A 26,480-nucleotide genomic window follows, 5' to 3' on the forward strand; every position below is an offset into this window, starting at 1 on the left:
AACAACAGAATACACATTTTTCTCAAGTGCTCATGGAACATTCTCCAGGATAGATCATATCTTGGGTCACAAATCAAGCCTTGGTAAATTTAAAAAAATTGAAATCGTATCAAGTATCTTTTCCGACCACAACGCTATGAGACTAGATATCAATTACAGGAAAAGATCTGTAAAAAATACAAACACATGGAGGCTACACAATACACTACTTAATAACGAAGTGATCACTGAAGAAATCAAAGGGGAAATCAAAAAATACCTAGAAACAAATGACAATGGAGACACGACGATCCAAAACCTATGGGATGCAGCAAAAGCAGTTCTAAGAGGGAAGTTTATAGCAATACAAGCCTACATCAAGAAACAGGAAACATCTCGAATAAACAACCTAACCTTGCACCTAAAGCAATTAGAGAAAGAAGAACAAAAAAACCCCAAAGCTAGCAGAAGGAAAGAAATCATAAAGATCAGATCAGAAATAAATGAAAAAGAAATGAAGGAAACAATAGCAAAAATCAATGAAACTAAAAGCTGGTTCTTTGAGAAGATAAACAAAATTGATAAACCATTAGCCAGACTCATCAAGAGAAAAAAGGAGAAGACTCAAATTAATAGAATTAGAAATGAAAAAGGAGAAGTAACCACTGACACTGCAGAAATACAAACGATCATAAGAGATTACTACAAGCAACTCTATGCTAATAAAATGGACAACCTGGAAGAAATGGACAGATTCTTAGAAATGCACAACCTGCCGAGACTGAACCAGGAAGAAATAGAAAATATGAACAGACCAATCACAAGCACTGAAATTGAAACTGTGATTAAAAATCTTCCAACACACAAAAGCCCAGGACCAGATGGCTTCACAGGCGAATTCTATCAAACATTTAGAGAAGAGCTAACACCTATCCTTCTCAAACTCTTCCAAAATATTGCAGAGGGAGGAACACTCCCCAACTCATTCTACGAGGCCACCATCACCCTGATACCAAAACCAGGCAAAGATGTCACAAAGAAAGAAAACTACAGGCCAATATCACTGATGAACATAGATGCAAAAATCCTCAACAAAATACTAGCAAACAGAATCCAACAGCACATTAAAAGGATCATACACCATGATCAAGTGGGGTTTATTCCAGGAATGCAAGGATTCTTCAATATACGCAAATCAATCAACGTGATACATCATATTAACAAATTGAAGGAGAAAAACCATATGATCATCTCAATAGATGCAGAGAAAGCTTTCGACAAAATTCAACACCCATTTATGATAAAAGTCCTGCAGAAAGTAGGCATAGAGGGAACTTTCCTCAACATAATAAAGGCCGTATATGACAAACCCACAGCCAACATTGTCCTCAATGGTGAAAAACTGAAACCATTTCCACTAAGATCAGGAACAAGACAAGGTTGCCCACTCTCACCACTATTATTCAACATAGTTTTGGAAGTGTTAGCCACAGCAATCAGAGACGAAAAAGAAATAAAAGGAATCCAAATCGGAAAAGAAGAAGTAAAGCTGTCACTGTTTGCAGATGACATGATACTATACATAGAGAATCCAAAAGATGCTACCAGAAAACTACTAGAGCTAATCAATGAATTTGGTAAAGTAGCAGGATACAAAATTAATGCACAGAAATCTCTTGCATTCCTGTATACTAATGATGAAAAATCTGAAAGTGAAATTAAGAAAACACTCCCGTTTACCATTGCAACAAAAAGAATAAAATATCTAGGAATAAACCTACCTAAGGAGACAAAAGACCTGTATGCAGAAAATTATAGGACACTGATGAAAGAAATTAAAGATGATACAAATAGATGGAGAGATATACCATGTTCTTGGATTGGAAGAATAAACATTGTGAAAATGACTCTGCTACCCAAAGCAATCTACAGATTCAATGCAATCCCTATCAAACTACCACTGGCATTTTTCACAGAACTAGAACAAAACATTTCACAATTTGTATGGAAACACAAAAGACCCCGAATAGCCAAAGCAATCTTGAGAACGAAAAATGGAGCTGGAGGAATCAGGCTCCCTGACTTCAGACTATATTACAAAGCTACAGTAATCAAGACAGTTTGGTACTGGCACAAAAACAGAAATATAGATCAATGGAACAGGATAGAAAGCCCAGAGATAAGCCCACGCACATATGGTCACCTTATCTTTGATAAAGGAGGCAAGCATATACAGTGGAGAAAAGACAGCCTCTTCAATAAGTGATGCTGGGAAAATTGGACAGGTACATGTAAAAGTATGAAATTAGAACACTCCCTAACACCATACACAAAAATAAACTCAAAATGGATTAAAGACCTAAGTGTAAGGCCAGACACTATCAAACTCTTAGAGGAAAACATAGGCAGAACACTGTATGACATAAGTCACAGCAAGATCCTTTTTGACCCAGGTCCTAGAGAAATGGAAATAAAAACACAAATAAACAAATGGGACCTAATGAAACTTAAAAGCTTTTGCACAGCAAAGGAAACCATAAACAAGACCAAAAGACAACCCTCAGAATGGGAGAAAATATTTGCAAATGAAGCAACGGACAAAGGATTAATCTCCAAGATTTACAAGCAGCTCATGCAGCTCAATAACAAAAAAACAAACAACCCAATCCAAAAATGGGCAGAAGACCTAAATAGACATTTCTCCAAAGAAGAGATACAGATTGCCAACAGACACATGAAAGAATGCTCAACATCATTAATCATTAGAGAAATGCAAATCAAAACTACAATGAGGTATCATCTCACACCGGTCAGAATGGCCATCATCAAAAAATCTAGAAACAATAAATGCTGGAGAGGGTGTGGAGAAAAGGGAACACTCTTGCACTGTTGGTGGGAATGTAAATTGATACAGCCACTATGGAGAACAGTATGGAGGTTCCTTAAAAAACTAAAAATAGAACTACCATATGACCCAGCAATCCCACTACTGGGCATATACCCTGAGAAAACCATAATTCAGAAAGAGTCATGTACCAAAATATTCATTGCAGCTCTGTTTACAATAGCCAGGACATGGAAGCAACCTAGGTGTCCATCATCGGATGAATGGATAAAGAAGATGTGGCACATATATACAATGGAATATTACTCAGCCATAAAAAGAAATGAAATGGAGGTGTTTGTAATGAGGTGGATGGAGTTAGAGTCTGTCATACAGAGTGAAGTAAGTCAGAAAGAGAAAAACAAATACAGTATGCTAACACATATATATGGAATCTAAGGGAAAAAAAAAAAAAAGAGGTCATGAAGAACCTAGTGGCAAGATGGGAATAAAGACACAGACCTACTAGAGAATGGACTTGAGGATATGGGGAGGGGGAGGGGTGAGATGTGACAGGGTGAGAGAGTGTCATGGACATATATACACTACCAAATGTAAAATAGATAACTAGTGGGAAGCAGCCGCATAGCACAGGGAGATCAGCTCGGTGCTTTGTGACCACCTAGAGGGGTGGGATAGGGAGGGTGGGAGGGAGGGAGATGCAAGAGGGAAGAGATATGGCAACATATGTATATGTGTAACTGATTCACTTTGTTGTAAAGCAGAAGCTAGCACACCATTGTAAAGCAATTATACTTCAATAAAGATGTTTAAAAAAAAAAAAAAAAAAAAAAAGAAATCCACTGATAGCCTAATAGGGGTGCCTTTGTAGTTTACAATCTTTTTTCTTGCTGATTTTAGGATTCTGTCTTTGTCTTATATTCTTGGCAGTTTTATTATAATGTGTCTTAGAGAAGATCATTTCAGACTGAAATAATGGAGTGATCTAATAGTTTCACGAACTTGAATATTCAAATTTCTCCCAGGTTTGGGAAAATTTTAGCCATTATTTCTTTTAAATAGTTTTTCAGTCCCTGTCTCCCTTTCTTCTCCTTCTAGAACAGCAGTGATTCAGATTTTGTTTCTTTGGATGGTGTCCCATAGACCACATAGGCTTTCTTCACTCATTTGTATTTATTTTTCTTTTTTAAAATTTTAAATAGTTTTTATTTTTAAATAGTTTAAGATTTACAAAAAGTTATGAAAATAGCTCAGAGGACCTCTGTGTACCCTTTTCCTCATCATCTGCCAGTGACAACATCTTAAGAAACAAAGAAATTGACATTGATACAATACTATTCACCATGGCTTATGTAAAAGTGCATTGTTTAATCCCCAAATGTTTGGGGATTTTATAAATATTTTTCTGTTCTCTATTTCTAGTTTAATTCCCTTATGGTTAAAGAACATATTTTGTATAATTTGTATAATTTCAATTCTTTTAAATTTGTTAAGGTTTGTTTTACAGCCCAGAATATGTTCCTTTATATGAATATTTCATATGCACTTGAAAATAATGTATATTCTGCTTTTGTTGGGCAGAGTGTTTTGTCATTGCCATTAGGTCAAGTTAGTTGATATGTTGTTCAGGTTTTCTTTATCCTTACTGATTTTCTGTCTAATTTTTCTCAGTTTTGGAGAAAGGAGTGTTGAAGTCTCCAACATAATTTTGGGTTTGTCTATTTCTCATGTCAGTTCCATCAGTCTTTGCTTCATGTGTTTTGCAGCTCTGTTGTTGCACACACATTTGTGATTAGCATATTTTCTTGGAGAATTGACCCCTTTATCATTAAGTAATAGCCCTATCTATCCCTTGTAACATACCTTGTTCTGAAGTCTACTTTACCTAATATTAATATAGCTACTTCAGCTTTATTTTGGTTAGTGTTTGCATGGTACATCTTTTTCAATTCTTTTACTTTTAGTATATCTATATTATTATATTGATATTTAGTGTGGGTTTTTTTGGAGATAAAATATAGTTTGGTCTTTTTTTAAACCAATTTGACAATCTCTTTTAATGGGTGTGTTTAGACTATTCACATTTAATGTAATTATTAACATTGTTGAACTTGGGTCCACCATTTTATCATCTCTGTTTTGTACCCTATGTTTTTTACTCTTCTATTTCACTTTTCCTGCCTTCTCTTCTTTTATTCTAATATTTTTAATATTCCACATTAACTTACCTATTGGCTTTTGGCTATATCTCTTCATATTACTTTTTTGGTAGTGGTCTCTGTGTTACAATATACATACCTTAGAGTTAAAAATCTACTTCGAGTTAAAAGTTTGCAACTTCAAGTAAAATGTAGAAGCCTTACAACCATATAGGTCGCTTTCCCTATAGTTGTCTTATGTATTATATCTACATACATTATCTCTCTAACAATGTTAAAATTTTTGCTTGCAACAGTCCTACATATTTTAAAGAATTTGTGAGGTATAAAATAGACTACTGTATTTATCCAAATATTTACCATTTGTGTTGCTCTTTCTTCTGCTCTGTTGCTATTGCTGAAGTTCCAAATGTCCCTTTGGAATTTCACATCAGCCTGAAGAACTTCCGTTAACAATTCTTTTAGGGCAGGTTTGCTGGTGACACATTCTCTCAGTTTTCCTTCATCTAAAAATATTTATATTTTGCTTTCATTTCTGAAGGATATTTCACTGGATTGACAGGTTTTTTTCCTTCAGGACTTTACAGATGTTTCCCCCACTGTCTCTTGGCCTCTATGGTTTCTAATGAGAAATCTGTTCGGATTCAAATCTGAACGATTTGAATCATTCTTCCCCTCATTGTGATATGTTATTTTCTTCTGATTGCTTTCAAGATTTTTTCTTCATCTTTGGTTTGCAGCAGTTAGATTATGATGTATCTGAGGTGGTTTTCCTTAAAGTCATTCTGTTTGGCATTTGCTGAGCTTCTTGAATCTATAAATCTATGTCTTTTGCCATATTTGAAAAGTTTTCAGCCATTTTTCTCTAAACATTTTTTTCCTTTACCAATTTCTTTCCCTTCTCTGGGACTCTAATGACATGAATGTTAGACCTTTTGATATTTCATACGTCACTGAGTTTCTGCTTTTTTAAAAATAAATCTTTTTTTTCTTTCTATTATCAAGACTTGATCATTTTTATTGCACTATCTTCAAGGTCACTCGCTCTTTTTTCTATCATCTGCATTCTGTTGTTAAGGCCATGGAGTGAAATTTTTATTTCAGACATTGTGTTATTTAATTCAGTGACCAGATATTGGAGGTAGTAGTGAAAGAGAATGAGCTGTCTAAAATCACACCTAGCTTTTGGCTTGGGTCATGGAGTGGTTGTTGATACCTTTTACTGAGGAGTAGGAACAATGAGGAAGATAATGCATTTGGAGATGTGAATTTGAGGTGCAAGTGGTATATTCAAGTGGTGATACAGTAGGCTTCTGTAGCTCCCTAGAGTTTGCATTTCTGGGTAGAGGTCAGGGTTAGTGATAAAGTTGTTGTGGTTTAAATCAATGTTTTTCAAAGTGTAGACTGCAATACCTTGTATCATGGCATCAATTTTGTGGGTTATAACCGGCATTTTAAAAAATGGACTGCAGGGACTTTCCTGGTGGTCCAGTGGTAAAGAATCCGCCTTACAATGCGGGTCACGTGGGTTCGATCCCTGGTCAGGGAAGTAAGATCCCGCATGCCTTGCGGCAGCTAAGCCCGCGTGCCACAACTAGAGAGAAGCCCACGTGCTGCAACGAAAGATCCCACGTACCGCAACTAAGACCCAGTGCGCCAACTAATGAGCCCATGCACTCTGGAGCCCAGGCGCCACAACTAGAGAGAAGCCCGCGCACCACAGCAAAAGATCCCACACGTGGCAACTAAGACACAACGCAGCCAATAAATAAATAAATAAAATATAAAAAAATAAAAATAAAAATAAATTGCTTTAAATGATTCAACAGTAGAGAATAAGAATTACAAAAATTTAGGGCTATATATTAAAACTCATTTGAGAGTATGAGAGTTAGATTATTAGAAATCACTATGTTCAATCATAGGTCTGTTATTCATACTCTGCCTGGAAAAGCTCATTATCATGGTTTAAACTAAGAGTTTTCAAACATTTTTTGAAACATCACAGTAAGGAATTAATTCACAATCCAATCTAATATACATGCACATGAATACACACACACGCATACACACACACTAAAACACAAGTTTTGTTAAATACCATTTACTCTTTATTATATGTAATATACTGACTTTTTGAATTGCAGTCCATTTTTTTTAAGATTTATTATTTATTTATTTTTGGCTGCGTTGGGTCTTCGTTGCGGCACGTGGGATCTTTGTTGAGGCATGTGGGCTCTTTCACTGTGGTGCGCGAGCTTCTCTCTAGTTGTGGCGTGCAGGTTTTCTCTCTCTAGTTGTGGTGCGCGGGCTCCAGGGCCCATGGGCTCTGTAGCTGTGGTGCGCGGGTTCCAGAGTGTGTGGGCTCAGTAGTTTTGCGGCACGCAGGCTCTCTATTTAGGGGCGCACGAGCTCAGTAGTTGGCCATAGACATATCCATCACCTCCCAAAGTTTCCTCCCACCCGCTTTATTATTATTATTATGTTATTGTGTGTGTGTGTGTGTGTATGTGTGTGTGTGAGATAAGAACACTTAGCATAAGATCTATCCTGTTAGCAAATTTTAATTATATAACACAGTATTGTTATCTATAAGCACTATGCTGTAGAGTAGATCTTCAGAACTTATTTATCTTGCATAACTGAAACCATTACCCTTTGACCATCACCTCCCCTTTTCCCTCCCCTCCAGCTGTTGGCAACCACCATTCTATGGTCTGCTTCTATGAGTTTGACTAGTTTTAGATTTCTCATATAAGTGAGATTCTACTGTATTTGTCTTCTGTGTCTGGCTTATTTCACTTTGCATAATGTCCTCCAGGTCCATCTGTATTGTTGCAAATGCAGGATTTCCTTCCTTTTTAAGGCCGAGTAATATTCTATTGTATGTATATACCACATTGTCTTTATCCATTCATCCATTGGACATTAGGTTGTTTCCATATCTTGGCTATTGAGGATAATGCTACAATGAACATGGGAGGGTAGATATCTCTTCGAGATCCTGATTTCAATTCCTTTGGATAAATATCTAGAAGTGGGATTGCTGGATCATATGGTAGTTCTATTTTTAATTTTTTGAGAAACATCCATTGGGTTTTCCATGACTGTGCCAGTTTCCATTCCCATCAGTAGTGTACCAGGGTTTCCTTTTAATCACATCTTCACCAATACTTATCTTTTGTTTTTTAAATAATAGCCATTCTAACAGGTGTAGGTGAAGGTTCAAATTCTGTAGCATGGAAAGTTCTTGGCAACGTGTTATCCTTTGCATTTGGATAATAAACTGGTTTGTTTTCGTATCTTTTATAATAGCAAGTCTGTCCCATTGCCTTGATGTTTTAGTTTCTGAGGCAATCAATCAAGTCTCAACCAGCAGTACAGAATACCAGCGCTCTTGATAGCCCTCTTGATACATAGCTTCAAATTGTGTGTTTCTAGCACATTATTGTTGTAAAAATATTTTTGAGAATATTGCATCTTGTATAAGTTTTCTTTCAGAATTTAATCTCAGGGAAAATATTATTTTTTCTGACATACTAGTATTTTTTCTCCTGTCAGCTAAAGAATTAATGTGATTCATTATTTCCCTTTTCTCCTTGGTTGATGGGACTCTTAAAACCAATTTAGTCATTCTCTTAATGATTTGGAGTCAGTACATATACTTTCCTTCACTTTTTGTGTTGATTTTCTTTTTTATTTCTATGTTATCAATAAAATTTTAATATAAATTGTCTATATTTGTGGTGGAAAGAGACAGTGTAAGTATAAATAAAAACTGCACTGTAAGTCTTAGTAGTTGCAGTGATAATAAATCATTATTTTATCTCACTTAATTTCTTCCAGTTTTATTGAGATGTAATTGACATACGGTACAGTATAAGTTTAATATTCATTTTATCTCACTTCTGAGAAGCTGCTCTAAGTTAACATAGCACTCACTTTGTTTCTTCTTCATTAAGTAGGATGGAAACTATTCCATCCTAGTTACCTTATTATACTACATAAGGTCAAACACTATCTGATTTCACTCTGGAATCATTTTGCAGATCTCTTTTCTTATTGAGGGCATTTTCATCTTCATCTTAATATTACCCATGTTTATTTCCATAGGGTAAAATTCTAAACCATCTGAAGATTCTGAAGGGAGACAGGGACAGGATTCGGAATTTTCAGTCTACGGGACAAGATGAGATTCAGGCCCCGCTGGTAAGAGAAGTCTCAAGTGAATGTTCTGTGTACCTGTGTTGGGTGGGAGAGTGTGTGTCTGTGTGTGTGTGTGTGTGTGTGTGTGTGTCGGGGGGAGGGGGGATATTGAAGGATGGGGAGAAGGAGGGTGTGATGAAAGGGATTCTTGTTCTGAACTCATTCCCAGATCTCACAAATGTTCTGGTGTTTCCTAGCCTCTCAGAAGAAATCCTCTTCCTCTTTCTGCCTTTACTGTAGGCAAAATTCCAGAACCACAAGTAAGACATAGCATCAGTGTTTGAGCAGGGCCATCAGTTCCTGAGAGAAAGGGAGCAGTACCTGTTGTAGTGGCTGGATGGGATGGAGCAAGAGCTCACTGAAGGGAGGAACAGCCATGTCACCAAGGGCTCTGAGGAGGTCATCCGGCTTGAGACCCTGATTTCTGAGTTAGAGAAGAAGGCCCGGCAGCCAGCACTTGAACTTTTGCAGGTGAGCGACCAACTAAACTGTACCTGAGTCCCCTTGCTCCAGGATGCAGTGTAGCCCTCCATTAGCATGAGATTTGGACAAGAAGTCAGGAGAGACAAGGTTTTGTTCTCATTTGTTGAGTTCTTTAATAAGTTAATCAGCAAAGCAACAGGTTTTAAGTCCCAAATTGCAGTGGGCAAGGGACTGTAATAGGCCCAGATCTTACAATGAGATAGTAAGATCTATACATTTATAATTATAAGAAATAATCGAGTGTTAAATCTTGTGGTCAGACAGGAAGCCCCAGGAATTCTGGAAAAGGCTAGGTTTAGTCAGGGAAGGCTTCAAGGAAGAAGCAGCTCTTAATGGCAGCCTTGAAGAAAATGTAAAGATTTGGATTAGCAGGAAGGAGGAGTTGAACCTTCCATTTGGTGGAGGTGCATTGGTTAAAATGAAATAAATGAATGTGATAATAAACTTAATGAGTGTGATAATAAAAAGGTGGGTGTAGGTGCTGAGGAAGATAGGTTGGAAGGTAGAAAGGGTACATAGAGTGAAAGGAGCTACCTTTCGGGAGGAGTCAGCTTAAGTGAGGAAGAAGTTAAAGGGAAGATGAGACAGGTAAGATGGGGTCAACTGAGTAGAGGCCTTCCAAGGCAGGCTGAGATTTCAGTCTTAACCTGGTAGACAATAGGATTCTTAACAGATCAAGGAATGTTTCCTGGAGGGGATAGTCTAGCACTCAAATAGAGGAAAGGACGGGGAAACATATGTCCCCATAAACTGATACTACAGTGGAGAACAGAACAGGTCCAGGCTCATCAGAAAATTCTCTGTACAGTCCTGTTGTGTACCCATTCCCCAGCAAGCCCATTGTAGGGAATGGTGTCAGCTCCTGGGAACCTTATTTCCATGACAGTCTGTCTTCTCTTCCTTTCTAGGACCCAAGCAACGTAATAAGCAGGTAAGTGCTGCTTGCTTTTTTTTTTTTTAACCACTTAGGTGTTCCTTTGTTTTTTCTTTCTGTCACCATAACTTACTGAAATGTGGCAAGGGCTGGAAAGGGGTTGTTTGGAGGAAGAGAGGTTCTTCTAGAAAGGGTAAGTTGAAAGGTATTCCATAGAATGGGGGAGGGAGTTCTAGAAAAGTTATTGTCATGGAACTTATGTTAGGATGGTAATGGGATAGGGAGAAATGAAATGGGAGGAGATTATGGGAGAGTATTAGAGAAAATTTAGAATACACATTTGTTTCTAAAACCCGATTTCCTTTTGTTCTTTCTGTACTTGATTCCCAGCTGCCTCTCCTGGCCACAGCTTCCCTCATATTCTGTAGAGCACATTTCATCATCAGATTGTCTTCCATGCTTGCTAGTGGTGGTTTCCTGCTCTCTGCCTGACCATAAGAAGAGGACATGTATATGAGTCATAGAGATAATGGGTTCTTGAACAGTGGGTTTGAGGGAATGTGTGTTAGGCATTTAACATTGACAGTTTTCAAAAATTATACCCACACGATACTCAGAAGCTTTGAACAGAGATAAAAGGGAGGTATTTTGATAACACACTGTTCATCCCAGAGACATTCAAGACTGTTGGCATATACTGCACGTTTACTGTGGACCAGTTACTGGGTAGAAAGGGGTGTAATGAGATAGGTTACCAGATTCTGGCTGGGGAGACTAGACAGAGACAATTAGAGATGAGTAATTATATAAGAAATGAGAGTGATACAGAATGGGTAAGACTTCTTGCCTGAAAGCATTTTGTCTGATATTAGTAGAGGTATTCTAGTTTTTTTTTGATTAGTGTTTGCATGCTATTTAACTTTTTATGCCTTAACTCTCAACCTTTCTCAGCTGTTATTTTTATGTACCTCTTATAAGCAACATAAAATTTTTTTTCTTTTTAAATAAATTCATTCTGACACTTTTTAATTGGAATATTTAGTATTTATAGCTCCTGGAATATCACCATTTTCATTTATATTTTCAAAAATATTTGCATAATTTGCCAAATAATGTCCTTAAATTTAATTTTTTTATGTCTGAATATATTTGTTTGTTTTGTGTATTTCTACTTTTGACTCCTCTACTTGCCTCTCCCTTCTTTTTTCCATTTTTAATATTTTTTTATTTTTGTGTGTGTATATCTATGAGCCCTGCTTTTGTCATAGGCCAAAATTTCTAGTATTTGGTATTTTTATTGTTTTCCAGCTATTTTGAAATTTTAAATTTGATTTGCTATTTAACATAAGATTTAAGAAAGAGGATATCTGTCAGTGGCGCTGGGGTTTTTTCCTAGTAGCTTCATGTTTCATAGTTTTTAAATCTTGTGATCAGACAAGTTTGTTGCCATTTCTACCATTTTGGACTTTATTAAGGCTTTCTGTATTGTATGTTGTAAATTTTTGTACAGTTCTAAACACTTAAAAAGAAGGTACATTCTCTGTGTTCTTAGAATAGGATTTGATATAGCGCCATGAGGTTTTCCTTAGTAATTTTGTTATTTAGGTATTTTGTATTGATACTTATTTTTTGACTTCTTGATATGTCATGGACTAAAAGAAGTCACTCAAAGATTCCTATTAGCAATGAATTTTTGCCGATTTTTCTTGTATTCTTATAGTTTTTGCTTTTTATATTTTGATGCTTTCTTTTCTTTTAAAGAGAGTTATATCTTAATTGTGGATTATAATCTTCTTAGTAACCTAAAATACCCTCTGTTGTCTTATTTAATATTTTTTTGCCTTGAATTTAATCCTGTTTGATAAGATCAAGACTTCAGATTTCTCTCATATTGTATTTAGCTTATATATGTCTGACCAGCTATACCTTAATTTTAAATTTAAAGCTTTTAAAAATGTATATTTAAAGCTTAATTTGGGGGCTTCCCTGGTGGTCCAGTGGTTAAGACTCCACACTTCCACTGCAGAGGGCCTGGGTTTGATCCCTGGTCAGGGAACTGAGATCCCACATGCCGCACAGTGTGGCCAAAAAAAACAAACAAAAAAAGCCTCATTTTAATTTTAATTTGCCTAGTTTATATCCTCAGGTAATTTCTTTAAAGGTTATAGTATTAGTAGCATGTTTCAAAGACTTTCAAAGGCAGAAAATGGCTTTCTTTCTTTCTTAACATTGTCTGTAAATGACATATTGGTGGGTAGAGAATCCTTGGCTCATGGCCCTTTCTTCAGAACTCTATATATCTACTCGTTGACTCTGATGTTGAAACCGACCACGTGGAGAAGCAGCTTTTACTCTCTGCCCCTTTGGTCCGCTGCTGGTGCTTGTGCGCATGCACGTGCTGACGATGGGAATCATGCCTTTCTCTCAGGAGTGCTAACTGTGACTTCATTTTCTCTAGATATCCCCGGAAGAAGTTCTGGATTGAAAAGCCTATCAGTCCTCCAATCAAAAAGCAGACACAAGAATTTTCAGATAAACTTCTTTCTTTAGAGAAAGGACTCAAAGGATTCCATGGTAAAGGAAGGGGTTCTGAGCCTAGAAAACCTTCTTTCTTTCTCTATAATGTTTCCTTAGGTTTTGATTGTGGCCGTGGCTTCTCAGAGTTCCTTGCTCTTGTGCACGTCACTCACACCACGCAGGGACATTGGGGAGGGAATCTAAGCAAGTCCAAACCAGAGAGCATTCCACATGATAGTCTAAGAATGTTACCTAGACTAAAGCAGAATCATAGTCAATAGGTCTCAGAGTTGGTAAAAAGATATTTCACATTTAACAGTGAGGCAAAAGAAAATTGGGAGGCTATGGAACACAGTGTGGCATTTCCTCAAACAATTAAAAATATAATTACCATATGATCCAGCATTCCCACTTTCCAAAGAATTAAAAGCAGGATCTCAAAGAGATATTTGCACACTCATGTTCATAGCAGCATTATTCGCCATAGCCAGGAGGTAGAAGCAACCCAAATCCATCCATCAGTGGATGAATGGATAAACAAAATGTGGCATATGCAGACAATGGAATATTATCCAGCCTAAAAAAGGAAGAAAATTCTGACACATGCTACAACATGGATGAACCTTGAGGACATTATGCTAAGTGAAATGAGCCAGTCACGAAGGGACAAGTACTGTATGATTTCATTTATGGGAGGTCTCTGAAGTAGTCAAATCCACAGGAACAGAAAGTAGATTAGTGGTTGGGAGGAGGGGGAAATGCGGAGCTGTTGTGCAATGGGTAGAGAGTTTCAGCTTTGAAGAATGGAAGCGTTCGGGGGCTTCCCTGGTGGCGCAGTGGTTAAGAATCCGCCTGCCAATGCAGGGGACACGGGTTCGAGCCCTGGACTGGGAAGATCCCACATGCCGCGGAGCAACTAAGCCCGTGCGCCACAACTACTGCGCCTGTGCTCTAGAGCCCATGAGCCACAACCACTGAAGCCCATGTGCCTAGAGCCCGTGCTCCGCAACGAGAGAAGCCACTGCAATGAGGAGCCCGCACACCGCAATGAAGAGTAGCCCCCGTTTGCACAACTAGAGAAAGCCCGCGCGCAGCAGTGAAGACCCAACGCAGCCAAAAATAAATAAATAAATAAATTTATTTATTTAAAGTGAGACAGTGGCATGGACCTATACACACTTCCAAATGTAAAATAGCTAGTGGGAAGCAGCCACATAGCACAGGGAGATCAGCTCGGTGGTTTGTGACCACCTAGCAGGGTGGGATAGGGAGGGTGGGAAGGAGACGCAAGAGGGAGGAGATATGGGGATATATGAATATGTATAGCTGATCCACTCTGTTATAAAGCAGAAACTAACACACCATTGTAAAGCAATTATACTCCAATAAAGATGTTAAAAAGAAAAATGGGGCTGGGACAACTGGACATGCACATGCCAAAAAAAACAAAAACAAAAAACGAATCTAGATGTAGACCTTACACCCTTCACAAAAATTAAATCAAAATGGACCACAGACCTAAGGGTAAAATGCAAAAGTGTAAAACACCTAGAAGTAACATAGGAGGAAACCTAGGTTACCTTGACTATGGCAGTGACTTTTTAGATAAAACACCAAAGGCACAATCCATAAAAGAAAGAAGTGATAAGCTGAACTGCGTTGAAATTAAAAACATCTGCTCACAGAAAGGCAATGTCAAGAGAATGAGAAGACAAGACACAGACTGGGAGAAAAACTTGCAAAAGACGCATCTGATAAAGAACTGTTATTCAAAATAGGCAAAGAACTCTTACAGCTCAACAATAAGAAAACAATCTCGTTTAAAAATGGCCCAAAGGGACTTCCCTGGTGGCGCAGTGGTTAAGAATCCACCTGCCAATGCCGGGAACACGGGTTCAATCCCTGGGCCTGGAAGATCCCACATGCCACGGAGCAACTAAGCCTGTGCGCCACATCTACTGAGCCTACACTCTAGAGCCCGTGAGCCACAACTACTGAGCCCACGTGCCGCAACTACTGAAGCCCGTGCGCCTAGAGCCGTGCTCCACAACAAGAGAAGCCACTGCAGTGAGAAGCCCATGCACTGCAATGAAGAGTAGCCCCCACTCGCCACAATTAGAGAAAAGCTTGCATGCAGCAAGGAAGACCCAAACGCAGCCAAAAAAAAAAGGACCAAAGACCTTAGTAGACACCTTACCAAAGAAGATATACAGATGGCAAATAAGAATATGAAAAGATGTTCCCATTATATGTCATCATGGAAATGCATATTAAAACAATGAGATACTACTACACACCTATTGGAATGGCCAAAATCCAGAACACTAAGAAGACCAAATGCTGGAGAGGATGTGGAATAACAAGAACTCTCATTCATTGCTGGTGGGAAGGCAAAATGGTACAGCTACTTTGGAAGACGGTGCAGCAGTTTTTTACAAAACTAAAAATACTCTTACCAGACAATCCAGCAGACAATCCAGCGGTTGTGTTCCTCAGTATTTACCTAAAGGAGTTAAAAACATGTCTACACAAAAATCTGCATATGAATGTTTATAGCAGTTTTATTCATAATTGCCAAAACTTGGAAGCAACTCAGATGTCCATCAGTAGGTGAAGGGGTAAATAAACTGTGGTACATCCAGACAATGGGATATTACGCAGTGTCAAAAAGAAATGAACCAGCAAGACTTGTAAAGACATGGAGGAACCTTAAATGCATACTACCATGTGAAAGAAGCCAATCAGAAAAGTCTACATACTGTATGATTCCAAGCATATGACATTCTGGAAAAGGCAAAACTGTGGAGACAGTAAAAAGATGTGTTGCCAGGGGTTGGGGAGTGAGGGGAGGAATTAGTAGGCGGAAAATAGAGGATTTTTAGGGTAGTGAAACACTCTGTCTGATACTATAATAATAGACACATGTTCCTATACATTTGTCCAAACCCACAGAATGTAGAGTTCCAAGAGTGAATCATAATATAAACTACGGACTGTGGGTGATGATGATGTGTCGGTGTAGGTCCATCAGTTGTAACAAACGCACCACTCTGCAGGGGACATTGATAACGGGGCACGCTATGCATGTATGGGGGCAGGGAGTATATGGGAAATCTCTGTATATCCCCCTCAATCTTGCTGTGAACTTAAAACTACTCTACAAAAATAAAGTCTTAATAACATGTGAACGAGTGTTATCTAAATACCCAGCATCACAGAAAAGTCTGCCTTCCTGTGAGAGGACTCTTTCAGTTGCAAGTTAACAAAACTCAAATGAATCTAGCTTTGGCAAAAGAGGTTTAACATTTTGATTTACCTGGGAAGGCCAGGGGTGAGGCCAACTAGAGACATGATTGGACCCAGAGACTCAAACTTGTCATCAGACCTCAATTTCTCTTCTCTGTCACTGTTCCTGGGGAAGACAGACAATATGATCTCTAACCCCCTCACATTACCCACTTTCACAACTTTAGCAGAATGATAAACATCTTTCTCACACTAACCATACATGAAGTACTGGAGAGGAAAGACTACCCTTGGACCAATCCCTGTTGCTAGGTGGATGTGGTACAACGTGGTAACCTGACTAGTCAGGCCTGGGTCATGTGATTGCCTCATCTCTCGGTTCATTATATTTCCTAAGTTATTAAGGTCATGCTGATTATTAAACCATGTAACTATTAAACAAAAAGACTTTTGCAACTTCTCAGAACCATAAGAAAATAAGTGAGAACATTAACTATTAGAACTGCTGGGTGTCTTTATTTCCTCTTCTTTATATTTCTACCTAGCCTTTTGCCTCTTCCAATCCCCAAATTACCTAGAAGACTGGGCTACCTTTCTGGGATCATAATTTTGTCCTGTATTCCTGTGGGATGAACACAAAATCCCTTTGACCTCAGCTCTGATCTCTGCACTCCTGGCTACAGCCCTGTGAGATGCCACACTTTCAGGTGGTTGCCAGAGTCCCCCTTGTGGTGAGCATACTTCTAAGATGTGATTCCCATCTCCTGGTGTTCATGCACTTGTGTAATTCCCACCTTTGGAGTATAAGCTGGACCTAGTGACTCATTTGTAATAAGGAGAATACAGTGAAGTGATAGAATTTTATGATCACCAGGGCACAGGATATGAGGGACCGGAGGTCAATTATCCAAAAGTCAGCTGTTCAAACGAGTTGGGGGAAGCACAGACTCCTCATGGAATCTGATGCAGAATGACCCTGCACTCCCTTTCTACCTGAGGGGTTAATCCTCTAGATTTCCACCTCCACAATCCCTGTCATCAGACAGGGTGATGAGGAGGAGACCAGCAGTGGTTCTGATCCTAGGTAGGATGAGCAGGAGATCTGGTCTGCAAAGAGGACAGGAAGTGAAGAAACAAGGGCTCACAAATCTAACACCCAGTGACCCAAACACTTCCCTAGGCCAGACCCTATGGCTAGAAAGATGAGGAGGGTAACAATCTCCAATCTCCCTGTGCTGCCCCCTCTGGCCCAGTTCTCCCTTTCTCTAACTCACAGTAATGTCCCAAGAGCCCACAGAGGTGACACTAAATATATCTCTGCTCATCTCCAGAACAGACCACCATGGCCACACACTCCTGGGAAGTCCTATTCTCTCGATATGTGTTAATTCAGTATGTGTTGCAGAAACCCAAATAACAGTGGTCTCACAGGATGGAAGCCTGTGTGTGTCTCCCATGACAGTGAGGCAGGCAGTTCCAGAGCTGCTAGGGTGGCTTTGCACCATGAGGATGTCCAAGCATCCAGGTCTCCTTGACCTTTGTTTTCTGCTGTCCCTGGGATGTTGCCCTTATTAGCATGACCCAACATACCTAAGACCATGTCATTGGTCCATGAGCAACCAGGGAAAGCAGGAGAGGAGGGAAAGTCTCATTGTGTGTCTCCATCAGAGCTCTTGGGCAACCAAGTGCATCGTCAATGAGCAGTAATATTTTGAAAGGAATCTTTTTCTGAGCAGTAAGTTTCAATAGTGGGCTGAAAATATTTAGTCCACCATGTTGTAAACAGATGTGCTCTCATCTAGGCTTTGTTGTTCTATTTACAGATCACAAGCAGAGTAGATTTAGCATAAACCTTAAAGGGCCTGGGATTTGGGGAATGGTAAATGAGCACTGGCTTCAAGTTAAAGTCACCAGCTGCATTAGCCCCTAACAAGAGAGTCAGCCTCGCCTTTGAAGTTTTGAAGCCAGGCATTGACTTCTCCTCTCTAGCTATGAAAGTCCTAGATGGCATCTTCTTTCGACAGAAGGCTGTTTCATCTATACTGAAAATTTGTTATTTAGTGTAGCCGCCCTCATTAATGGTCTTGGCTGGATCTTCTGGATAACTTGCTGCAGCTTCTACATCAGCACGTGCTGCTTCACCTCGCATTTTCATGTTACAGAGACGGCTTCTTTCCTTAAACCTCAGGAACCAACCTCTGCTAGCTTCAGACTTTTCTTCTGCAGCTTTCTCACCTTCTCGGCCTTCATAGAATTGAAGAGAGTGAGGGTCTTGCTGTGGTTTAGAATTTGGCTGAAGAGAATGTTGTGGTTGGTTTGGTCTTCTATTCAGAGCACTAAAACTTTCTCCATATCAGCGATAAGGCTGTTTTGCATTCTTACCGTTCGTGTGTTCACTGGAGTAGCACTATTTATCTTCTTCAAGAACTGTTCCTTTGCTTTCACAACTTGGCTAACTGTTTGGTGCAAGAGGCCTAGCGTTCAGCCTATCTAGGCTTTTGACGTGCCTTCCTCACTAAGCTTAATCATTTCTAGCTTTTGATTTAAAGGGAAACATGTGCAACTCTCCTTTCACTTGAACATTTAGGAGCCATTGTAGGGTTTTTAACTGGCTTAATTTCAATGTTGTTGTGTCTCAGGGAATCGGGCGGCCTGAGGAGAGGGAGAGAGATGAGGGAACGTCTGGTCAGTGGAGCAGTCAGAACACACACAGATTTATCCATTAAGTTTGTTGTCTTCTATGGGAGTGGTTCCTGGTGCCCTCAAACAATTACAATAATAACATCAAAGATCACTGATCACAGACCAGCATTATAAATATAATAATAATGAAAAGTTTGAAATATTGTGAGAATTACCAAACTCTGATACAGTGTATGGTCAGGCCACTCAGGATGGCTGTTCTCTTGTTCTCTTGTACATCCCCTTCCGACCTGGGCCTGCTTCACCTATACCCTACTCACATGACTGACCTTCCTACGTACTTGCCCCTGGCCCTAGCTAGTGATTGTTCTTATCAGGGAGGATGTGAGGGGTGTGCCCCACTACTGGTTTCCCTGGTAACTAATGAGCCCAGCTGATGTCAATTCCCCTATAACTGGTAATATACCCCCTGACCCCCGCACACGGTGGGGTGTCGCACCAGGATCTTGCTTCAGATGTGTAAGCTTCCCCATCCATTGCACCACTGACGTCTCTGTTGCTGACTCCGAGCCTTTCTTCTGTCTTGAAGCTGGGCAAGCACAGGCCTTGTAGGCCTGCGGGGTGCAGCCCAACACTCAAAGACATGAAGTGAGCAAATGCTGTTGGAAAAGTGGCGCTGATGACTTGCTCACTGCACGGTTGGCGCAAACCTTCAACTAGTAAAAAATGCAGTATCTTCAAAATGCAATAAGACGCGGTACACGTGCACAGGTCGACACCAATTACTTGGTTGAACCTTTGTCTACAACTCTAGGAAGGGAGGGGTGAAATCAAACAGTGTCTATTTCAGCTCCTTGGGGGAAGGTGTAAGATTACAGTGGGTAAAACTATTGTTTCCTTCTCTTTTCTGGAGCTCTCCCATCTCTCCCAGGCTGGCCATTCTGTGTAGCAGGAGACAGATGATCGCAGGCAAAACCCAGGCTTTTTCTCCCACCCTCCCGTCCTTCTTTCTTTACCATTAATATTGCCATCATCAGATTCCAATATTCCCATATTTGGATTTCCCCTGCAACCCCATTCACTCAACTCTGTCTCTACCGCGGGCACCGTCAGACCCCACGGGTTAGTGCTCAGTCCTGCACGCCCGCCCGCTCCTTGAGATGCCAATCTCGAGTCCAGCTTGTCACCTGTGTTTCTGACCGACTGGCTACAGATTGGATGTTCTAATGATCCCCCACTCGGGTTTGATTAATTTGCTAGAGCGGCTCACGGAACTCAGAGAAACACTTTCCTTACTAGACTACTGGATGTAACTCTGGAACAGCCAGACGGAGGCGACACAAAGGGCAAGCATGTGGGAAGGGCGTGGGGCTCCCGCGTCCTCTCCGATTGGGACACTCTCCCCAGCTCTCCGTGTATTCGCCAGCGCGGAGGTTCTCTGAACCTCATCATTTGGGGTTGTTATGGAGGCTTCATTACATGGGCGCGATTCATTACATCGTGGGCCATTGCAGTTGTGAAACCTCCAGCCCCTCTCGGCTCCCAGGACATGGGGGATGGGGTGGTACCGGAAATTCCAGCTCCCTATTAACATGGTTGCTTCTCTTGGTAACCAGCCCCCATCCTTAGGTTCAGTCCAAAAGCCAACCTTTAACATAACAAAACACACCTCTGTGGCTCTCATCACTTAGGAAATTCGAAGGATTTTAAGAATTCTGTGCCAGAAATATAAAATTAGGAAAATGAATGAACGTGTTTTCTTTTGTTTTCTTCCAAGTGTACGGGTTTATTGAGGGCATGGGGGTCTACAGGACAGCCCCAGGTGCCTGTGGAGAAGGCCTGCCATCGGCCTAGAGGACCGCGGCCCCGCGGGCAGCCGGGGATGGGGTCTCCAAAACCTGGGTTTACTTGAAAGTGTGACTCTCCGCTCCACCGCGCCCAAAGCCTTTGGGTCCGAACATGGCCCCGTAGCAGGGGTGGTTGCAGTAGGGCTTGCCTTCATGCTCAGTGTGTCCCCTCCCCCCGAGGTCAGCGTCTTTCCACATTTCTCACACTTCAGGCAAGGCCGATGCCAGTCCTTCCCCCAGGAGGTCACCCGCTCAGCAAAGTACACCTCCTTGTCGCACTTGGAGCACTTGGGCACGGTGGCGCCGGCTGCGGGGCGGGTGGCTGGGCGGGAGCACACCCGAGCGCGGGACTCGGAAAATGAATACGTTTCAATTCAATTTGTCATAGCATCAGGATAAAATATTTAGGTATCAATTTAAAGAAAGTGCGCCACATAAGTACACTGAAATTATATAGTTTTGCTTAGAGTTTCAATCTCTTTGGTAAAGTATTCCTTCTGTTCATTCATAGTATTCCTGAGCTCGTTATACTGCCTTTCTGAATTTTCTTGTAGCTTGTTGCGTTTCCTCATGAGCTGTTTTGAGTTCTCTATCAGGTATGTCACAGTATTCCATGACCTTAAGTTTGGTTTCTGGAGAACTGTCCTTTACTTTTTGTGATGCAGTGTTACCGTGGTTCTTCGTGTGCTTGCTGGGCTGTTCCTCTGCCAGCACTGGTGAAGTGGGGAGCACTTTTCTGCTTGATTCTAACCATTCAACAAATTAGAGAGCAGAGGCTTTTCTCTTCTCTTCCAGGAGGTGGCGCTAGAGCACAGGTTTGGGGTTCTCCTACCTGTGTTACCTGCTTGGGAGAGTTGGCACTTTCCACCCCCCATCAGGGGTGTGGTCCCGTGCCCTCTTATTGCTTCTTGTGCCTCCAGGGTTTTTGGTGCCTTGTTGCTGCCTGTGCCACTGGCATCGCTGCCTGGTGACCTGGGATAGTGGGTTCTTCCCTCGTGTCCGGGATCCCCTGAACCACGGGGGAAGAGCAGGGTGTGGGTAGCTGGGCTGGTGCAGGCACCTCTGCCATGTCCTGTGCTGTAAGGTTCTCCGGCTCTGCTGCTGTGAGTGGGTGGTTGGAGGGGCCAAAGTCATGGGCGTCTCAGGGGCTGGTGGCTGGGGTCCCAGGACCCACTTCTGCTGCTGCCTAGTTACCTGGGGCCCTGGGCACTGCTGAGGCTGGAAGGCTGGATTCCTGTGTCGTGTTGCGGCTGCTGCTGGGTGTTCTGGGGCTTCCAGCTCAGTGGCCGCAGGTGGAGAACAGGATCGCAGGCTCCGCCTCTGCTCTTCCCTCGATTCAGCCTCGTCTCTGTGTCCCAGTCCACCCACCTTTCCATGCACACTGTGTGGGATTCTCCAGAGTCCTGGTGTGTTGGGCAGAGTCACCTGTGATGTGTCGTGGAAGTTTACTGGTTGTGGATGGAAGAGGGGAGAAAAAGGCAGCTTTTCACTCCTCCGTGTGGCTGATGCGGCTGATGTGTCTCCTCCAGGTCCCAGTTTTCTGTCCAGAATCTGCCAATTCTGTTCAGCTGGAGGCCTGGCTCAGCTGCAGCCTGTGGGGCCCTGGGGAGCCTCCCCTGACCCCTGACCCCGAAGTCCTGGGTCAACATCAGGGCCAGAAATTAGATCTGAGTCCAGGACCACAGGGCCTTTAATTTCAGGTTTGGAAGTGGCTGGAGAGAGGCCTGAGGGATCCAGACAGCAGGTCCCTGTCTATTATTAGGTCCACGAAGGGGAAGAAGAGGCAGGACACTGGGGTGTCCTGGGCTCTCGGGACTGGGGAGGAGCGGAGAGGACCCTTGAGGCTTCAGACGGTGGCGGATTGGATGCCTGGACAGGAGGGGCCATGCTTGGTGTCCTTGGGTACAGTGTTGGGACGCTTGGGTCCTGTAGATCTGGGGAGGGGAAAGGTCGTTTTCGTGTCTCAGGAAAATGTTAGGGGGACCCCCGGGCCCAGACTCATGGCTGATCTCCTTGTCGCCACTGTGGTCTCCAGGCTCCAGTCCACGTCCTGTCCTCTGCTCTCCAGGAACCACCTCCATGGCCACCAGCTGGGCAGGTCTTTTTCCAAAGGTCTTTAGCCAGTCTTTTTGGCACAGTGATCCCTGCTGTCTTAGCTCATAGGGAGACGATGTCCAAGTAGCCCCGGGCTGTGAGCTGGGACGGACTCTCCCTACTTTGAGTCTCCCTGCTGCCCCCCAGCATCATGTGTGTGTGGGGTGGAGTGAGGACTGGGGGTGAGGTTATTTCTCTGGAAGAGAGGAATTCCTTTAACCACCTCCCCTCTCTCCTTTTCTCTTTTCCCCTCGTCCATGTGTATTTGAGTTATACCATACCTGTAAGGACAGGAAAACACCTAAAACATAAGCATACTTTAACAGCAAAATATAGAGCTGACACCTATGTAATTATCATCCAGGTGAAAAACAGAGCCTCTACCAGCGCCCAGGCCAGAAGCCCCTGGGCCTCTCCCCACACAGACCCCACTCTCCCTGCACACGTGTCCACTAGGTGACCCGCCCTGCCCCTCTCCTCTCTCGTTCCTCCCCCTCCACTCCTGTTGGCCTCCATCCCCTAATGTCACTGTTTCCTTCCTCTCCTCACTTCTCCAGGAGCCTCCCCATCTTCATAGGCAGATACCTTAGGGGATCTCCTCCCCTTCCCCCTCCCCCTCCTCCCCCTCTTCTACCCCATTCTAGGGATGGAGGTTCCAGAGTTGATTCCCTGGAGGAAGAGTCTATAACCCTGTCAGCAGCTGGAAGAAGTGACAAGGACTTGGGGTTCAAGGTCCCACCCCTGGAGACTGAGGACACCCAGTATGTTTGTGGGGTCCACCCTGGACCTGGGAACCAGCTGTTAATGGCCTTGAAATCTGATCCTCCCTGAGGCCAAAGTCCTTGTTGGTTTGATGGGGAGAAAAAGGTCCGTGTCAGCATGTATTCTGGGTAACAATTCAGACTTTGAACTTGACACTGGATGAACTCCAACTTCTGTGCGCAGCACTGACCCACTACTAGGAGCCCAAGGAAACCCTGGGCAGGTCTTTTGTAAGGGGGTCAAAGGGGAGCTCAGGTCTCCTGTCATCAGCAACTGTGGCCACACGGGGGCGCCACCACTCCGCCCTCTCCTATTCAGCACAGGGAAGGGAGAGGATGGGCTGTGGTCTGAGTCAGACAGAGATGGCTGCCCTGGAGGCTGGTCAGCAATGGGGGATGAAGATGCTGTCTGAGCAGCTCTGGGGTCGGGCTCGAGGATGGGGCGGGGATTAGAGGGGTGGAGAGCCCTGGAGCCCTGCTTTGTGTCTGAGGTTTCCATCTTTTCTCTCCACAACCCGTGTCTCCAGCTCATTGATGAAAACACTCTGGAAAACTCAAAGTCGATAACTATTTCACTCCCTGTTCGTTTCTGGCAGATATTAATTTTTTTTTCATTTTAGTGTAGTTTGAGATTCACAAAAAAAGTAGCAAAGTTAGTAGAGAGTTCCTGTACATCCCACGCTCAGTCTCTCTGTGATAATATCTTATATCACCATCATACATTTGTCACAGCTACTGAAGCAATATTGATACATTATTACTAAACTCCAGAATTTATTTGGACTTCATCAGTTTTTCCTTTTCCTGATCTACGCTCCTATCAAAGACACATTGTGTTAAGTCCCAATCATGTCTCCTTCAGGCTCCTGTGGCTGTGACAGTCTCTCAGAGGCCCCTTGTGTTTGACGACCTTGATGTTTTTGAGTACTGCTCAGGGATATTGTACAATGTCCCTCTATTCAAGTTGGTTGACTGGGGCAAAGTATTTTGGGGAAGAAGACCACAGAGATGAAGTGACATTCTCCACACAACAAGGGTGTATACTCTCCACTTGATTATCAGTAATAAGTTCACCTTATCACCTGGCTAAGGTACATTTCCCAGGTTTCTCCTTGTGAACTTTTATTTTTACTTCCCTACTTTCCATACTGTAGTCTTTAGCAGGAAGTCACTATGTGCAGCCCACACTTGAGGGGCGCTCTGCTATAAACATTGCTGTGCAGGGGGTTGTGCATATGTAAGTTTTCAGATGAGTTGCATGAGGACTGGAGTGCTCGGTAGACTGGATGGAGGGTCTATGTGTAGCTTTATAAGAAACTGCTGACCATCATTTCTAGTGGCTGTGCTCCTTCGTATTCCTGCAGCAGTGAGTGAGGGCTTCTGTCGCTCCACTTCCTGGACAGCACTTGGTATCACCAGTTCTTGGATTCTAGCTATTCTCACAGGTGTGATGATACATCATTGTTTTTTTGTTTTTTTTTTAAGGAAAGAACTTAGTACTTTTCTTTTTTTTATTATTATTATTTTTTTTTTTTTTTGGCTGTGTTGGGTCTTCGTTTCTGTGCGAGGCCTTTCTCTAGTTGTGGCAATCGGGGGCCACTCTTCATCGCGGTGCGCGGGCCTCTCACTATCGCGGCCTCTCTTGTTGCGGAGCACGGGCTCCAGACGCGCAGGCTCAGTAATTGTGGCTCACGGGCCTAGTTGCTCCGCGGCATGTGGGATCTTCCCAGACCTGGGCTCGAACCCGTGTCCCCTGCATTAGCAGGCAGATTCTCAACCACTGTGCCACCAGGGAAGCCCCATCACTTTTTAAAATTTACATTTCCTAATAATATAAGATGTTGAGCATCTTTTCATATGCAGTTCCATTGATAGATCTTCTTGAAGAGGTGTCTGTTCAGACTTTCCTTCATTTTTAAATTGTTTTCATATTATTGAGTTTAAGCGTTCTATGTATATTCTAAAACAAGTCCTTCATCAGATATGTGGATTTGCAAATAATTTCTCCCAGTCTGTGGCCTGAGCTCTTCTACTGACATAACAGTATTCATTAAGGCATAGATATATTTGGGGAGAAGAAAAATGAGAAATTGCCAACTGCAATGGTTTCCAAGTAGAGGACTTGGGCAAATGGGGGATGAGAGGGAGAACATGAATTATTTATTTTGTATACCCTTGAGTACCTTTTCAATTCCCTTCTGTGTAGGTAACTATGCTTTCAAAAATTACATTAAAATCCCTTGCACTTGTAAAACACCTGACAGATCCTCTTCAGATCATGCATTAGGACACACATTCTCTACTTTGGCACCCAAAGTCTTTTAACTGAGCTATTCTGCCACAGAAATTCCATTACTGGAAAAGATGGGCTCGATTGTAGGGAGAATTCTGCTCACTGAAAATAGCTGAAAATGCCATGTAAAATATACAAACCATCTTAAAAGCATCAAAGAGGTGACAAGGTCCTAATAAGTGACCACACTGAAAAAAGCAGGGAAAAATCCTGCTTGGCCTCCAAAGAAAACACGGTCCTGAGAAAAGGAGAAAAGGCTGTGTGAGTTCACTGCCCAGAGCTCAGGCACGGAGCCCAGCACGTCCAGCTCTGTGCCCACAGCTCTTCACTTTTTCTGCCCACTTGCCTTCCTTTGAAAAATTAAACAAAGCTTTTTAATTCTTATTATGATGTATATGTGTAACGTATAATATAGCATATAATGTATGTTCACTGTAAAACAAGTAATAAAGTGTTGAAAGTGATAAATGACAAAGTGAAAAGAATGTAATCCTCACATTTGGAGATATTTTGTTGCATTTTTCTTTAGTTTC

The 26,480-nt window shown here is 41.9% G+C and overlaps 2 pseudogenes; one reads left to right on the plus strand and one right to left on the minus strand.

Moving 5' to 3' along the window:
• Positions 1–26,480, plus strand: part of LOC133095670 (tripartite motif-containing protein 26-like) — a 63,179-nt pseudogene that overhangs the window by 11,436 nt on the left and 25,263 nt on the right.
• On the minus strand, positions 20,857–22,880 carry LOC133094886 (cysteine-rich protein 1-like; annotated as a pseudogene).

The sequence above is a fragment of the Eubalaena glacialis genome, chromosome 7 (genome assembly GCF_028564815.1).
Source record: "Eubalaena glacialis isolate mEubGla1 chromosome 7, mEubGla1.1.hap2.+ XY, whole genome shotgun sequence".
Lineage (NCBI taxonomy): Eukaryota > Metazoa > Chordata > Mammalia > Artiodactyla > Balaenidae > Eubalaena > Eubalaena glacialis.